This window comes from Schistocerca nitens, chromosome 2 (genome assembly GCF_023898315.1).
Source record: "Schistocerca nitens isolate TAMUIC-IGC-003100 chromosome 2, iqSchNite1.1, whole genome shotgun sequence".
In the NCBI taxonomy this organism is placed as follows: domain Eukaryota; kingdom Metazoa; phylum Arthropoda; class Insecta; order Orthoptera; family Acrididae; genus Schistocerca; species Schistocerca nitens.
In genome coordinates this window covers 1024176891-1024192627 of record NC_064615.1, presented here as the reverse complement: position 1 = coordinate 1024192627, position 15737 = coordinate 1024176891, and the positions used below count along the sequence as shown (strand labels likewise).

Genomic DNA, 15737 nt, shown 5'->3' with positions numbered 1-15737 from the left:
GTGTTTCAGAAATCACCTGCCGATTCGTACTGTTTTGTCGTTTTCAAAGTCTTCTTGGCAAACTTGGTTAGCACATTCTCCCTCAAACTGAGTTAATTACTGCATTTTCGTACCATTACAGTAGTGTAAAAGGCTTAAGGAAGCATCTTTGTCACAACAGAAAGGTAGTTTGAAAATTGGGCTGGCAGGGGTAGCGACATAATAACAAAAAAAAATGGAAGGCAGCCAACAGCACCTTTTTTTTATTTTTTTTTTTTTTTTTTTTTTTTTTTTTTTTTTTTTTTTTTTTTTTACGGGCCTCCCAACTCCCCTTATAGCCCGGCCTTTTCGCTCTCCACAATACGCCTTCTTCGGCGAGCTTCTCAGCTATAAATACATGCTGTTGGCAGTGCAGAATGAAGAACGAAGAACGAAGAGGGGCTGAAGAGATGCTCCTTCTCGCCGGTCGCAGATGGTGTGCGCCAGATGGAACGGGAAGGGGTCCTCGTCCGGTGACGTAGGAGCGGCACTGTCATCGAAGGGGAGGGCAAGACTTAAACAACGTTGAAAACAATGAAAATATTCGTAAAGAAAGCCAAACGGAAAAGTTCTTCCGTAAAGCGGCGGCAAGAATTATACCGACCAAATGTGGGAGAAAGAAAACGAAGATGAATGACTTCGCAACAAAAGAACCAGTCACAAACCTCTGTCAAGAAAGAGTAAGGCCCAGGAGGTCCCTCTAATAACGTATGGAAGGAAAGGTAACAGATCCGCTTCCCCGCGGTACTGGCGGTGAAGAAAAAAGAAATAAAGGAGACGTATGCCCTAAATAAAACGGAAGTAGTAAAAGAAACGAACCGCCACACTTCCACAGGCGGTAACGAACAACATAAAAAACAAAAGATGGTTTTCGAGAGTAGCACCAAAACACGAAAACCATGCAGAGAACAAACAACCAAAATGGCAGGGCATTGGCGTCACTCACAACACTGGTAGCGAAACGACAATTTCAGACAAAAAATTGTAACACAAAGATAAACAGAAACAAAACTTCCGACGTGACACTTATAAGGTAGTGAACACTATCCGTAGATCGGAAAAACAAAAAACTGTCACAGTTCGTCATCAAGATGACGGTCAAGGTGATCCCAAATACAAAAAACTTGTCCAACAATTTCTCTTGCAGTGTTCGTTCCCATATATCACATAATCAGGAAGGGGTGTATAATTATATACACATTGATATAAGTCACTTTTAAGGAGGGGTCACGACCGAGTGAAATGCATGGGACAAAGCCACATGCAAAAAATTAGCGAACGTCGCTGAATAGGTCCTACTGGCGCGTTCTTCATTGTGGAAAGTCCATAAATTGGTGAGAAAGGTCACAGTATCGGTAATTTTGAGACTAAAGATGGCATGAATTGTGTGTCCATATATCCAGATGGTGGCATTCCGCTTTGTGGACGGGTAAGGCTTCCACTGTGGCACTATCGCGTCCGTCACAGGAACCTGCCTGACTGTCACTCTATTTATGAGTCGAATCATGTCCCTCGCACAGTACCATATGTCCCGGAACCTGGAGCACTCGAAGCGGTGCTCGATGTCGTCCGGGACTCCGCAGGCCTCGCACTGGCTGAATCGGATGAGGTTGATGGAGTGGAGCTTGCAGTTTGTGGCAACAGTGCGGTTGACCACCCTGTACCACGTGGCCCTCACGTCAGCTGGTATGACGCGGGAACTGATGTTCCGCCACACGGCGCTCCAATCGTGCTGCGGCAGACGTAGCTCCCACTTATTGGGTGGGGGTCGTCCTCGGATGACATCCGCAATATCTCCGACCGCATGGCCTCGCACGTCGTGGAGACTTACGTAGCTGTGCGTGATGTAGTAACGGCGCACGTGGGAGACGGAGAAGGGGATGCCGGTGACGTAGACCGGGGCGGTGACGGAACGCGGCCGGTGTTGATGAAAGAGAACTGCCGTAGGGCTGCCCAAACCTTTGCCAAGTAAAACATTGGTCCGTTTATAAAAGAGTGCCTCACATTTGGCGTTAAAATCGACAAGTCCGAGACCGCCTTCCGAAGGTTTCAGGGTACATGTGGCCATAGCGACCTTAAAAATATCGCCTTTCCACAAAAACCAATAAAATGCATGCCGTATGGACCGTGCGATTTGCTTCGGTACCGGCAAGATTTGCGCCAGGTACCACGCCCTTGCCAGAATGGTGGTATTAATAAGCGCAACTTTGTCCGACAGTGCCAAGTTGCGCGGCGCATGAATTTTAACCACGGCGCGCACTTTATAAAGAGTGGACCGCCAATTGAGAGCTTGCATCTGTTGTAAGTTGTCTGACAGTGTCACGCCGAGCACCTTAGACTGGCGTTTCACGCAGTACCAATGCCGGTATTCAGTACGCATGCGCTCCGTCAACGGGAGGAGAACCGTCTTACGCGGATTTACTACGGCGCCTGTCGCCCGTTCGTATTGCTGCAGAACGCCATAGAGGCGGTCGATGTCGTCTGCTCGTTCGATGAAGACGCCCAAGTCATCGGCATAAGCGCGACACACAAGCCGGTCGTCTCCCACGCGAATCCCTCGACAAGTGCGGCCAATGGTACGGAGGAGCGGGTCCAAGGCGATCGCGAACAGCGCCATAGATAGGGGGCAACCCTGTCGGACTGAGCGGCTGATATGGATCTTGTCGCTGGCGATACCGTTTACGATAACGCGCGACGTGGCACTGCTTAAGATATTGCTTATCATGGCCGTGAACTTCGTCCCGAAACCCATGCGAGTCATCAATCTGCGAAGATAAAAGTGGCTTACACGATCGAACGCAGTTTGAAAATCGACCAATAAAATTCCCGCATTGCGAAGCCTGCTGCTTTTCGTGTGGCCTATGCAGTCCCTGTAGGCTAAAACGGCGTCAAAAATATTTCGATCTCGAACAGCGCACGACTGCGATGCATCTAAAACTTTTCCCATAACTTGCTTAAGTCTATTAGCAACGCACCTGACCATTATCTTATAATCCGAGTTGAGAAGGGTAATAGGGCGTACAGTTTCTAAACTCGGCGTCGCAGTCGATTTCGGAATGAGGACGATACGTCCTTCTTCAAAGTCCACTGGGATTTCCGCGCCGTTTCGGATGTCATTAGCTATTTCCGTTAAAAGTTCACTAAAAGAGTCAAAAAATGTCAGATAAAACTCCGCTGGGATGCCGTCTTTCCCGGGGGATTTCCCTGTCTGACTGCCTTTAACGGCATCCTCTACGTCATCCGCGGTATAAACCGCATTAAGATTGAGTCTATCTCGTCGCGTTAAAATATGCGGCACGTGACTTAAAAGATCATTGATTGCGGCGGCATCGACAGCAGTGTCGGTAAAAAGTGATTTGAAATACTGATATAATTCCGCCTGAATCGCCTGGTGGTCCGTGGTTCTGATCCCGGCGGCGAGCGTCCACGTGTTGAGCCGTAGTTTTGCGCGGCGGTACCTCTCCCTACGGAGGTGGTACGCAGAGACTGACTCGCCGACCACTTCGCCCACGGGCTGGCTCCGCCTCACTGTCCCCTCACATTTCTGCCGCAAATCCCGCAGCAACTTTGCTTTAAATTCGCGCAGGGTGGGCAGCAGTTCCGGCTGCGCAGTAACGCGCTGCGCGAGCTCGCGCAAACACTGGCGGTAGAAGTCGGCCGTGGCCCGGCGCCACCGTGCCGCATCACGACTAAAATCAATTAAAAATTTTCTGACCGCCGGTTTGGCCACCGCGGTCCACCAGTAAATAGCGGTGGAACCGACCGGTCGGCTCTGCACAAGGTTGTGCCACATATTTAAAAAACTCGTTTTAAAAGAGGGATCATTTAAAATGCTGCAATTCAATTTCCACATATTTTTAACTGACGAACGTGGGCACAAACCGAAATTGAGCTGACAAATGTAACCACAATGGTCGGAAAAAATCACCGGTTGCACATCGGCAGCGACAACGGTATGTGCAAGCTGCGGCGAGACGTAAATCCTGTCTAAACGACTATGTCCGGTAGCGTAAAAATACGTAAAGGCTGTACGGTGGGGGTTGAGAACCCGCCACGTGTCCCGCAGCTGTAAACCAGTAACCAACGTCTTCAGTTCCTCACACCGGTTTGGCCGTGGTTCCTGATCGCGATCGTCAATTACACCATTAAAATCACCCCCGAGGATAAAATTATCTCTATTCTGATATAAAACCTGGCACAGTTCGGTAGCATAAAAATTATTCCGCGCAGGTTTGTTGCCAGAGTGCGCGTAAACATTAACAAACGCGTAACCATTAATTTCACAAACGATGACCCGCCCATTTGGTAAGCATTCAATATTTTGCACTTCGATGTCCGATCGGACTAAAATAGCAGTGCCTGTGCTGTCATCCGCGATGATATTATCGTACGCAGTGAACTCGTGAAAATCGCGGATAAAAGATAATGCTTCAGTGGTCACCTCTTGTAAAAAAGCTACCTGACAACAGCTTTCAGTTAAAAAATTATACAGTGCTATCGCTTTGTGATGGCTACGCATTTTATTAACGTTGACCGTTAGAACCGTAAACTGATTACCAGCAACCATAAAGAAGAAAACCAGGAAAACACAGATAAAACAATAAAAACACTCACAAGATAAAACGGTAAAATACAAATACAAAAACGACTCAGCATGGGTTGTCGTCGGCGTGCTTAAAAGACGGAATGCCACACTTGAAGTAGTTGTAAATTAATCATCGGGCGGCTCATCACCCCACGCCCCCAGTCGGGTAACAGGTGGTGACGCCCCCGCGACAGACATCGTGGGTAAGTCTCTACTATGTTGTGTTGCTACAGCGTCCTGTGTGACAGGGCGCACACTCGTAACCTGAGGCGGATCTGTCACGGCAGGGTGTGGAACCGATTCACTGGCAGGTAACGCGTCCGATTGATGGATAACAGTTTGCAGATGCCGGACCACTTCGGCCCTGTGCGCTTCCGAGCCCGCAGCCTGGCCGCCGCCAGCACCGCTGCCGTCCGCTCTCGCGCCTACAGCTGATCGGGTCACGTGAGCGGCCGCGCCGGGCCGAACTGCCGCGCCATCGCGCTGCCCCCCCTTACGCCGCTGCCGTTTTGGCTTCCCTTGAGATAGCGGTCTCCCGACAGGCGACGGACTACGCTCTCTCCTCGCGGACGACCGTCGGGAATCGGTCGATGAACTCCTACTTCTGTCACGCCCATCGTGTTCGGGGTCACTGCGCGACCGAACCGACGCACTAACAGAAGAAGACGAGGCTCGTCTTTCGAGAGAGGGGGCACGGTCCACGTGTGCACGGCCTGCCGTGACCACATTCGAAACTCCCGACACCTGTTGTGGGGGGACGAAAACTGTTCTATCTATGTCCGCTAAAGTGACAGACTGATCGACCGCCACAACACTGGAACCGGCTGTGGGGGCGAGCGTCTCGTCGGTGACCAGTTCCGGGACTGAGTCAATGGTCACTGCGGGGGCAACTACCGGGGCGGGTTCTGGTCCCGTGACGGGGGTTGTTGCACGCGCGTCTGTCTCCGGTAGGGCTACCGCGTTTAACATGACGGGATCACTATCGGTTAGCATTGGCACCGTAACAGTAGCAACGGACGCGGCCATAGCTGCTGGAAGGTCGACACGGCGAGCTGCCTGTGGGGGGGCGCCTAAAGCGACCGCCGCCCAACTCATGGGTTCGCTTCCGTGTTCGCCCAGCGGCAGTTGCAAAGGCCCCTTACGCCGCGGGCAATTTTGGCGAAAGTGATCCGGCCGATTACAAAAAGAACACGTTTGCGGTTGCCCACTGTACGTAATAAAGGCACGGTGTCCGGCCATGTATACAAATGATGGCACATGCTTTCGCACAATCATTCGTACACTTCGCACCCCATTTTCACATTGTATAGGGTACGCGGCAGACCATTTTTCTTTAACAACGGAAAGCACAGTGCCGTAAGGGCCGAGACATCGCGAAATGGTGTCGTTTTTTACTTCAAAAGGCAGATTGAATACCCTGACAGTCCGTATGCCATAACCCGCGTTCGTCACTTTAACGTCACTCAAGGTTTGATTATCGTGCTTAAATTGCCGCACACCATCATTGACATTAACAACCGTATCACAGAGTTCCGAACTACTTAACTTCAAAAAGACGGAATTTAAAAAAGTGTCCAATTGGAGTCCGAAAATGTCACTAGCCGGGATTTTCAAATCATTAAGGATCCAATGATGAATTTCGAAAGCGGTAGGACGAGGGACAGATCGGCTAAATTCGCACTGAATATTATTGTTCCGATCTTCACTTTCCATCGTTGTCAGTACGTACCGTGAAAAATCAGCAAAGCAAGCAAGTCGCCTCGCGAACACCACACGCTGCGGCGCGCTGAACGTAAACACCACGGGCCGGCGGAGCGCAGAGCACCGAGGTGTTGCCAGGCGGGCAGCCAGCCAAGTACTAACCGGGCCCGATGATGCTTAACTTCGGTGATCGGACGAGAACCGGTGTATTCATCATGGTATGGCCGTTGGCGCTCATCTAATGTAGGAGCACGGCAGAATCCGCGTTCGGCTTTTCTCCCAACACACAAAATGTTAGTTTTCGACCGCATTTGACGAAAGCACTTCCTTCCGCAACAGCCAGTTCCTCGAGGACGGCGCGGGGGGCGCGCCCGGCGTCCCAGCAGAGCGACGGCCGAATTAGCGGGCGCACCGCCGCGTGTGTGACACGCACTGCTGCTCGTTGCACCTCCTGTCATTCGCTGCGCGCGTGCAGCCTTCGACACTAGCGGAGGACGCATCTTGTCCCTGGTGTCCAGCGGAGGGCCTGTGCGTGGTGTGGCAGTGTCGTGCTGGAGGGCGCCACTGGTAGCATGTGGGCTTCCTCGCCTCGCCTCGCCTCGCGTCGCCTCGCCTCGCCTCACACCAGGTGTGTGCGTAGTTTGCAGTGCATTCGCACCATTCCCATCCCTGTCCCCGTCCCCGTCCCGACTTGTCCCGACTTTGCTCGACTGCCGCTCGCTGCCGCTCGGGTCGTGGTCCATATGACAGCGCAAGCACGACAAACGTCTGCGGGACGAGACGAGACGAGACGACTAAGGAATAAATTCGTGATTACAAAAAATTGGAACTCTACACTCCTACACAAAAATAGGCGGTGACGTGTTTCAGAAATCACCTGCCGATTCGTACTGTTTTGTCGTTTTCAAAGTCTTCTTGGCAAACTTGGTTAGCACATTCTCCCTCAAACTGAGTTAATTACTGCATTTTCGTACCATTACAGTAGTGTAAAAGGCTTAAGGAAGCATCTTTGTCACAACAGAAAGGTAGTTTGAAAATTGGGCTGGCAGGGGTAGCGACATAATAACAAAAAAAAATGGAAGGCAGCCAACAGCACCCGGGTTTCCCAGGCGGTCACCCATCCAAGTACTAACCGGGCCCGATGATGCTTAACTTCGGTGATCGGACGAGAACCGGTGTATTCATCATGGTATGGCCGTTGGCGCTCATCTAATGTAGGAGCACGGCAGAATCCGCGTTCGGCTTTTCTCCCAACACACAAAATGTTAGTTTTCGACCGCATTTGACGAAAGCACTTCCTTCCGCAACAGCCAGTTCCTCGAGGACGGCGCGGGGGGCGCGCCCGGCGTCCCAGCAGAGCGACGGCCGAATTAGCGGGCGCACCGCCGCGTGTGTGACACGCACTGCTGCTCGTTGCACCTCCTGTCATTCGCTGCGCGCGTGCAGCCTTCGACACTAGCGGAGGACGCATCTTGTCCCTGGTGTCCAGCGGAGGGCCTGTGCGTGGTGTGGCAGTGTCGTGCTGGAGGGCGCCACTGGTAGCATGTGGGCTTCCTCGCCTCGCCTCGCCTCGCGTCGCCTCGCCTCGCCTCACACCAGGTGTGTGCGTAGTTTGCAGTGCATTCGCACCATTCCCATCCCTGTCCCCGTCCCCGTCCCGACTTGTCCCGACTTTGCTCGACTGCCGCTCGCTGCCGCTCGGGTCGTGGTCCATATGACAGCGCAAGCACGACAAACGTCTGCGGGACGAGACGAGACGAGACGACTAAGGAATAAATTCGTGATTACAAAAAATTGGAACTCTACACTCCTACACAAAAATAGGCGGTGACGTGTTTCAGAAATCACCTGCCGATTCGTACTGTTTTGTCGTTTTCAAAGTCTTCTTGGCAAACTTGGTTAGCACATTCTCCCTCAAACTGAGTTAATTACTGCATTTTCGTACCATTACAGTAGTGTAAAAGGCTTAAGGAAGCATCTTTGTCACAACAGAAAGGTAGTTTGAAAATTGGGCTGGCAGGGGTAGCGACATAATAACAAAAAAAAATGGAAGGCAGCCAACAGCACCCGGGTTTCCCAGGCGGTCACCCATCCAAGTACTAACCGGGCCCGATGATGCTTAACTTCGGTGATCGGACGAGAACCGGTGTATTCATCATGGTATGGCCGTTGGCGCTCATCTAATGTAGGAGCACGGCAGAATCCGCGTTCGGCTTTTCTCCCAACACACAAAATGTTAGTTTTCGACCGCATTTGACGAAAGCACTTCCTTCCGCAACAGCCAGTTCCTCGAGGACGGCGCGGGGGGCGCGCCCGGCGTCCCAGCAGAGCGACGGCCGAATTAGCGGGCGCACCGCCGCGTGTGTGACACGCACTGCTGCTCGTTGCACCTCCTGTCATTCGCTGCGCGCGTGCAGCCTTCGACACTAGCGGAGGACGCATCTTGTCCCTGGTGTCCAGCGGAGGGCCTGTGCGTGGTGTGGCAGTGTCGTGCTGGAGGGCGCCACTGGTAGCATGTGGGCTTCCTCGCCTCGCCTCGCCTCGCGTCGCCTCGCCTCGCCTCACACCAGGTGTGTGCGTAGTTTGCAGTGCATTCGCACCATTCCCATCCCTGTCCCCGTCCCCGTCCCGACTTGTCCCGACTTTGCTCGACTGCCGCTCGCTGCCGCTCGGGTCGTGGTCCATATGACAGCGCAAGCACGACAAACGTCTGCGGGACGAGACGAGACGAGACGACTAAGGAATAAATTCGTGATTACAAAAAATTGGAACTCTACACTCCTACACAAAAATAGGCGGTGACGTGTTTCAGAAATCACCTGCCGATTCGTACTGTTTTGTCGTTTTCAAAGTCTTCTTGGCAAACTTGGTTAGCACATTCTCCCTCAAACTGAGTTAATTACTGCATTTTCGTACCATTACAGTAGTGTAAAAGGCTTAAGGAAGCATCTTTGTCACAACAGAAAGGTAGTTTGAAAATTGGGCTGGCAGGGGTAGCGACATAATAACAAAAAAAAAATGGAAGGCAGCCAACAGCACCCGGGTTTCCCAGGCGGTCACCCATCCAAGTACTAACCGGGCCCGATGATGCTTAACTTCGGTGATCGGACGAGAACCGGTGTATTCATCATGGTATGGCCGTTGGCGCTCATCTAATGTAGGAGCACGGCAGAATCCGCGTTCGGCTTTTCTCCCAACACACAAAATGTTAGTTTTCGACCGCATTTGACGAAAGCACTTCCTTCCGCAACAGCCAGTTCCTCGAGGACGGCGCGGGGGGCGCGCCCGGCGTCCCAGCAGAGCGACGGCCGAATTAGCGGGCGCACCGCCGCGTGTGTGACACGCACTGCTGCTCGTTGCACCTCCTGTCATTCGCTGCGCGCGTGCAGCCTTCGACACTAGCGGAGGACGCATCTTGTCCCTGGTGTCCAGCGGAGGGCCTGTGCGTGGTGTGGCAGTGTCGTGCTGGAGGGCGCCACTGGTAGCATGTGGGCTTCCTCGCCTCGCCTCGCCTCGCGTCGCCTCGCCTCGCCTCACACCAGGTGTGTGCGTAGTTTGCAGTGCATTCGCACCATTCCCATCCCTGTCCCCGTCCCCGTCCCGACTTGTCCCGACTTTGCTCGACTGCCGCTCGCTGCCGCTCGGGTCGTGGTCCATATGACAGCGCAAGCACGACAAACGTCTGCGGGACGAGACGAGACGAGACGACTAAGGAATAAATTCGTGATTACAAAAAATTGGAACTCTACACTCCTACACAAAAATAGGCGGTGACGTGTTTCAGAAATCACCTGCCGATTCGTACTGTTTTGTCGTTTTCAAAGTCTTCTTGGCAAACTTGGTTAGCACATTCTCCCTCAAACTGAGTTAATTACTGCATTTTCGTACCATTACAGTAGTGTAAAAGGCTTAAGGAAGCATCTTTGTCACAACAGAAAGGTAGTTTGAAAATTGGGCTGGCAGGGGTAGCGACATAATAACAAAAAAAAAATGGAAGGCAGCCAACAGCACCCGGGTTTCCCAGGCGGTCACCCATCCAAGTACTAACCGGGCCCGATGATGCTTAACTTCGGTGATCGGACGAGAACCGGTGTATTCATCATGGTATGGCCGTTGGCGCTCATCTAATGTAGGAGCACGGCAGAATCCGCGTTCGGCTTTTCTCCCAACACACAAAATGTTAGTTTTCGACCGCATTTGACGAAAGCACTTCCTTCCGCAACAGCCAGTTCCTCGAGGACGGCGCGGGGGGCGCGCCCGGCGTCCCAGCAGAGCGACGGCCGAATTAGCGGGCGCACCGCCGCGTGTGTGACACGCACTGCTGCTCGTTGCACCTCCTGTCATTCGCTGCGCGCGTGCAGCCTTCGACACTAGCGGAGGACGCATCTTGTCCCTGGTGTCCAGCGGAGGGCCTGTGCGTGGTGTGGCAGTGTCGTGCTGGAGGGCGCCACTGGTAGCATGTGGGCTTCCTCGCCTCGCCTCGCCTCGCGTCGCCTCGCCTCGCCTCACACCAGGTGTGTGCGTAGTTTGCAGTGCATTCGCACCATTCCCATCCCTGTCCCCGTCCCCGTCCCGACTTGTCCCGACTTTGCTCGACTGCCGCTCGCTGCCGCTCGGGTCGTGGTCCATATGACAGCGCAAGCACGACAAACGTCTGCGGGACGAGACGAGACGAGACGACTAAGGAATAAATTCGTGATTACAAAAAATTGGAACTCTACACTCCTACACAAAAATAGGCGGTGACGTGTTTCAGAAATCACCTGCCGATTCGTACTGTTTTGTCGTTTTCAAAGTCTTCTTGGCAAACTTGGTTAGCACATTCTCCCTCAAACTGAGTTAATTACTGCATTTTCGTACCATTACAGTAGTGTAAAAGGCTTAAGGAAGCATCTTTGTCACAACAGAAAGGTAGTTTGAAAATTGGGCTGGCAGGGGTAGCGACATAATAACAAAAAAAAAATGGAAGGCAGCCAACAGCACCCGGGTTTCCCAGGCGGTCACCCATCCAAGTACTAACCGGGCCCGATGATGCTTAACTTCGGTGATCGGACGAGAACCGGTGTATTCATCATGGTATGGCCGTTGGCGCTCATCTAATGTAGGAGCACGGCAGAATCCGCGTTCGGCTTTTCTCCCAACACACAAAATGTTAGTTTTCGACCGCATTTGACGAAAGCACTTCCTTCCGCAACAGCCAGTTCCTCGAGGACGGCGCGGGGGGCGCGCCCGGCGTCCCAGCAGAGCGACGGCCGAATTAGCGGGCGCACCGCCGCGTGTGTGAGACGCACTGCTGCTCGTTGCACCTCCTGTCATTCGCTGCGCGCGTGCAGCCTTCGACACTAGCGGAGGACGCATCTTGTCCCTGGTGTCCAGCGGAGGGCCTGTGCGTGGTGTGGCAGTGTCGTGCTGGAGGGCGCCACTGGTAGCATGTGGGCTTCCTCGCCTCGCCTCGCCTCGCGTCGCCTCGCCTCGCCTCACACCAGGTGTGTGCGTAGTTTGCAGTGCATTCGCACCATTCCCATCCCTGTCCCCGTCCCCGTCCCGACTTGTCCCGACTTTGCTCGACTGCCGCTCGCTGCCGCTCGGGTCGTGGTCCATATGACAGCGCAAGCACGACAAACGTCTGCGGGACGAGACGAGACGAGACGACTAAGGAATAAATTCGTGATTACAAAAAATTGGAACTCTACACTCCTACACAAAAATAGGCGGTGACGTGTTTCAGAAATCACCTGCCGATTCGTACTGTTTTGTCGTTTTCAAAGTCTTCTTGGCAAACTTGGTTAGCACATTCTCCCTCAAACTGAGTTAATTACTGCATTTTCGTACCATTACAGTAGTGTAAAAGGCTTAAGGAAGCATCTTTGTCACAACAGAAAGGTAGTTTGAAAATTGGGCTGGCAGGGGTAGCGACATAATAACAAAAAAAAATGGAAGGCAGCCAACAGCACCCGGGTTTCCCAGGCGGTCACCCATCCAAGTACTAACCGGGCCCGATGATGCTTAACTTCGGTGATCGGACGAGAACCGGTGTATTCATCATGGTATGGCCGTTGGCGCTCATCTAATGTAGGAGCACGGCAGAATCCGCGTTCGGCTTTTCTCCCAACACACAAAATGTTAGTTTTCGACCGCATTTGACGAAAGCACTTCCTTCCGCAACAGCCAGTTCCTCGAGGACGGCGCGGGGGGCGCGCCCGGCGTCCCAGCAGAGCGACGGCCGAATTAGCGGGCGCACCGCCGCGTGTGTGAGACGCACTGCTGCTCGTTGCACCTCCTGTCATTCGCTGCGCGCGTGCAGCCTTCGACACTAGCGGAGGACGCATCTTGTCCCTGGTGTCCAGCGGAGGGCCTGTGCGTGGTGTGGCAGTGTCGTGCTGGAGGGCGCCACTGGTAGCATGTGGGCTTCCTCGCCTCGCCTCGCCTCGCGTCGCCTCGCCTCGCCTCACACCAGGTGTGTGCGTAGTTTGCAGTGCATTCGCACCATTCCCATCCCTGTCCCCGTCCCCGTCCCGACTTGTCCCGACTTTGCTCGACTGCCGCTCGCTGCCGCTCGGGTCGTGGTCCATATGACAGCGCAAGCACGACAAACGTCTGCGGGACGAGACGAGACGAGACGACTAAGGAATAAATTCGTGATTACAAAAAATTGGAACTCTACACTCCTACACAAAAATAGGCGGTGACGTGTTTCAGAAATCACCTGCCGATTCGTACTGTTTTGTCGTTTTCAAAGTCTTCTTGGCAAACTTGGTTAGCACATTCTCCCTCAAACTGAGTTAATTACTGCATTTTCGTACCATTACAGTAGTGTAAAAGGCTTAAGGAAGCATCTTTGTCACAACAGAAAGGTAGTTTGAAAATTGGGCTGGCAGGGGTAGCGACATAATAACAAAAAAAAATGGAAGGCAGCCAACAGCACCCGGGTTTCCCAGGCGGTCACCCATCCAAGTACTAACCGGGCCCGATGATGCTTAACTTCGGTGATCGGACGAGAACCGGTGTATTCATCATGGTATGGCCGTTGGCGCTCATCTAATGTAGGAGCACGGCAGAATCCGCGTTCGGCTTTTCTCCCAACACACAAAATGTTAGTTTTCGACCGCATTTGACGAAAGCACTTCCTTCCGCAACAGCCAGTTCCTCGAGGACGGCGCGGGGGGCGCGCCCGGCGTCCCAGCAGAGCGACGGCCGAATTAGCGGGCGCACCGCCGCGTGTGTGACACGCACTGCTGCTCGTTGCACCTCCTGTCATTCGCTGCGCGCGTGCAGCCTTCGACACTAGCGGAGGACGCATCTTGTCCCTGGTGTCCAGCGGAGGGCCTGTGCGTGGTGTGGCAGTGTCGTGCTGGAGGGCGCCACTGGTAGCATGTGGGCTTCCTCGCCTCGCCTCGCCTCGCGTCGCCTCGCCTCGCCTCACACCAGGTGTGTGCGTAGTTTGCAGTGCATTCGCACCATTCCCATCCCTGTCCCCGTCCCCGTCCCGACTTGTCCCGACTTTGCTCGACTGCCGCTCGCTGCCGCTCGGGTCGTGGTCCATATGACAGCGCAAGCACGACAAACGTCTGCGGGACGAGACGAGACGAGACGACTAAGGAATAAATTCGTGATTACAAAAAATTGGAACTCTACACTCCTACACAAAAATAGGCGGTGACGTGTTTCAGAAATCACCTGCCGATTCGTACTGTTTTGTCGTTTTCAAAGTCTTCTTGGCAAACTTGGTTAGCACATTCTCCCTCAAACTGAGTTAATTACTGCATTTTCGTACCATTACAGTAGTGTAAAAGGCTTAAGGAAGCATCTTTGTCACAACAGAAAGGTAGTTTGAAAATTGGGCTGGCAGGGGTAGCGACATAATAACAAAAAAAAATGGAAGGCAGCCAACAGCACCCGGGTTTCCCAGGCGGTCACCCATCCAAGTACTAACCGGGCCCGATGATGCTTAACTTCGGTGATCGGACGAGAACCGGTGTATTCATCATGGTATGGCCGTTGGCGCTCATCTAATGTAGGAGCACGGCAGAATCCGCGTTCGGCTTTTCTCCCAACACACAAAATGTTAGTTTTCGACCGCATTTGACGAAAGCACTTCCTTCCGCAACAGCCAGTTCCTCGAGGACGGCGCGGGGGGCGCGCCCGGCGTCCCAGCAGAGCGACGGCCGAATTAGCGGGCGCACCGCCGCGTGTGTGAGACGCACTGCTGCTCGTTGCACCTCCTGTCATTCGCTGCGCGCGTGCAGCCTTCGACACTAGCGGAGGACGCATCTTGTCCCTGGTGTCCAGCGGAGGGCCTGTGCGTGGTGTGGCAGTGTCGTGCTGGAGGGCGCCACTGGTAGCATGTGGGCTTCCTCGCCTCGCCTCGCCTCGCGTCGCCTCGCCTCGCCTCACACCAGGTGTGTGCGTAGTTTGCAGTGCATTCGCACCATTCCCATCCCTGTCCCCGTCCCCGTCCCGACTTGTCCCGACTTTGCTCGACTGCCGCTCGCTGCCGCTCGGGTCGTGGTCCATATGACAGCGCAAGCACGACAAACGTCTGCGGGACGAGACGAGACGAGACGACTAAGGAATAAATTCGTGATTACAAAAAATTGGAACTCTACACTCCTACACAAAAATAGGCGGTGACGTGTTTCAGAAATCACCTGCCGATTCGTACTGTTTTGTCGTTTTCAAAGTCTTCTTGGCAAACTTGGTTAGCACATTCTCCCTCAAACTGAGTTAATTACTGCATTTTCGTACCATTACAGTAGTGTAAAAGGCTTAAGGAAGCATCTTTGTCACAACAGAAAGGTAGTTTGAAAATTGGGCTGGCAGGGGTAGCGACATAATAACAAAAAAAAATGGAAGGCAGCCAACAGCACCCGGGTTTCCCAGGCGGTCACCCATCCAAGTACTAACCGGGCCCGATGATGCTTAACTTCGGTGATCGGACGAGAACCGGTGTATTCATCATGGTATGGCCGTTGGCGCTCATCTAATGTAGGAGCACGGCAGAATCCGCGTTCGGCTTTTCTCCCAACACACAAAATGTTAGTTTTCGACCGCATTTGACGAAAGCACTTCCTTCCGCAACAGCCAGTTCCTCGAGGACGGCGCGGGGGGCGCGCCCGGCGTCCCAGCAGAGCGACGGCCGAATTAGCGGGCGCACCGCCGCGTGTGTGACACGCACTGCTGCTCGTTGCACCTCCTGTCATTCGCTGCGCGCGTGCAGCCTTCGACACTAGCGGAGGACGCATCTTGTCCCTGGTGTCCAGCGGAGGGCCTGTGCGTGGTGTGGCAGTGTCGTGCTGGAGGGCGCCACTGGTAGCATGTGGGCTTCCTCGCCTCGCCTCGCCTCGCGTCGCCTCGCCTCGCCTCACACCAGGTGTGTGCGTAGTTTGCAGTGCATTCGCACCATTCCCATCCCTGTCCCCGTCCCCGTCCCGAC

The 15737-nt window shown here is 53.5% G+C and overlaps 9 non-coding genes and 1 pseudogene across 9 annotated transcripts; all 10 read right to left on the bottom strand.

The window, feature by feature from the left end:
* Window positions 1-6416: 6416 nt before the first annotated feature.
* On the bottom strand, window positions 6417-6536 carry LOC126238368 (5S ribosomal RNA; annotated as a pseudogene).
* An 852-nt stretch (window positions 6537-7388) lies between these two features.
* Window positions 7389-7507, bottom strand: LOC126238002 (5S ribosomal RNA). The gene has a single exon (XR_007545234.1). It is a non-coding gene; the product is annotated as a 5S ribosomal RNA (ribosomal RNA).
* Window positions 7508-8359: 852 nt separating this feature from the next.
* LOC126237991 (5S ribosomal RNA) lies at window positions 8360-8478 on the bottom strand. The gene has a single exon (XR_007545233.1). It is a non-coding gene; the product is annotated as a 5S ribosomal RNA (ribosomal RNA).
* Window positions 8479-9331: 853 nt separating this feature from the next.
* Window positions 9332-9450, bottom strand: LOC126237980 (5S ribosomal RNA). The gene has a single exon (XR_007545232.1). It is a non-coding gene; the product is annotated as a 5S ribosomal RNA (ribosomal RNA).
* Window positions 9451-10303: 853 nt separating this feature from the next.
* On the bottom strand, window positions 10304-10422 carry LOC126237968 (5S ribosomal RNA). Its single transcript, XR_007545230.1, has one exon. It is a non-coding gene; the product is annotated as a 5S ribosomal RNA (ribosomal RNA).
* Window positions 10423-11275: 853 nt separating this feature from the next.
* Window positions 11276-11394, bottom strand: LOC126237956 (5S ribosomal RNA). The gene has a single exon (XR_007545229.1). It is a non-coding gene; the product is annotated as a 5S ribosomal RNA (ribosomal RNA).
* An 852-nt stretch (window positions 11395-12246) lies between these two features.
* On the bottom strand, window positions 12247-12365 carry LOC126237945 (5S ribosomal RNA). The gene has a single exon (XR_007545228.1). It is a non-coding gene; the product is annotated as a 5S ribosomal RNA (ribosomal RNA).
* Window positions 12366-13217: 852 nt separating this feature from the next.
* On the bottom strand, window positions 13218-13336 carry LOC126237932 (5S ribosomal RNA). The gene has a single exon (XR_007545226.1). It is a non-coding gene; the product is annotated as a 5S ribosomal RNA (ribosomal RNA).
* Window positions 13337-14188: 852 nt separating this feature from the next.
* LOC126237920 (5S ribosomal RNA) lies at window positions 14189-14307 on the bottom strand. Its single transcript, XR_007545225.1, has one exon. It is a non-coding gene; the product is annotated as a 5S ribosomal RNA (ribosomal RNA).
* Window positions 14308-15159: 852 nt separating this feature from the next.
* On the bottom strand, window positions 15160-15278 carry LOC126237908 (5S ribosomal RNA). The gene has a single exon (XR_007545223.1). It is a non-coding gene; the product is annotated as a 5S ribosomal RNA (ribosomal RNA).
* Window positions 15279-15737: the final 459 nt, after the last annotated feature.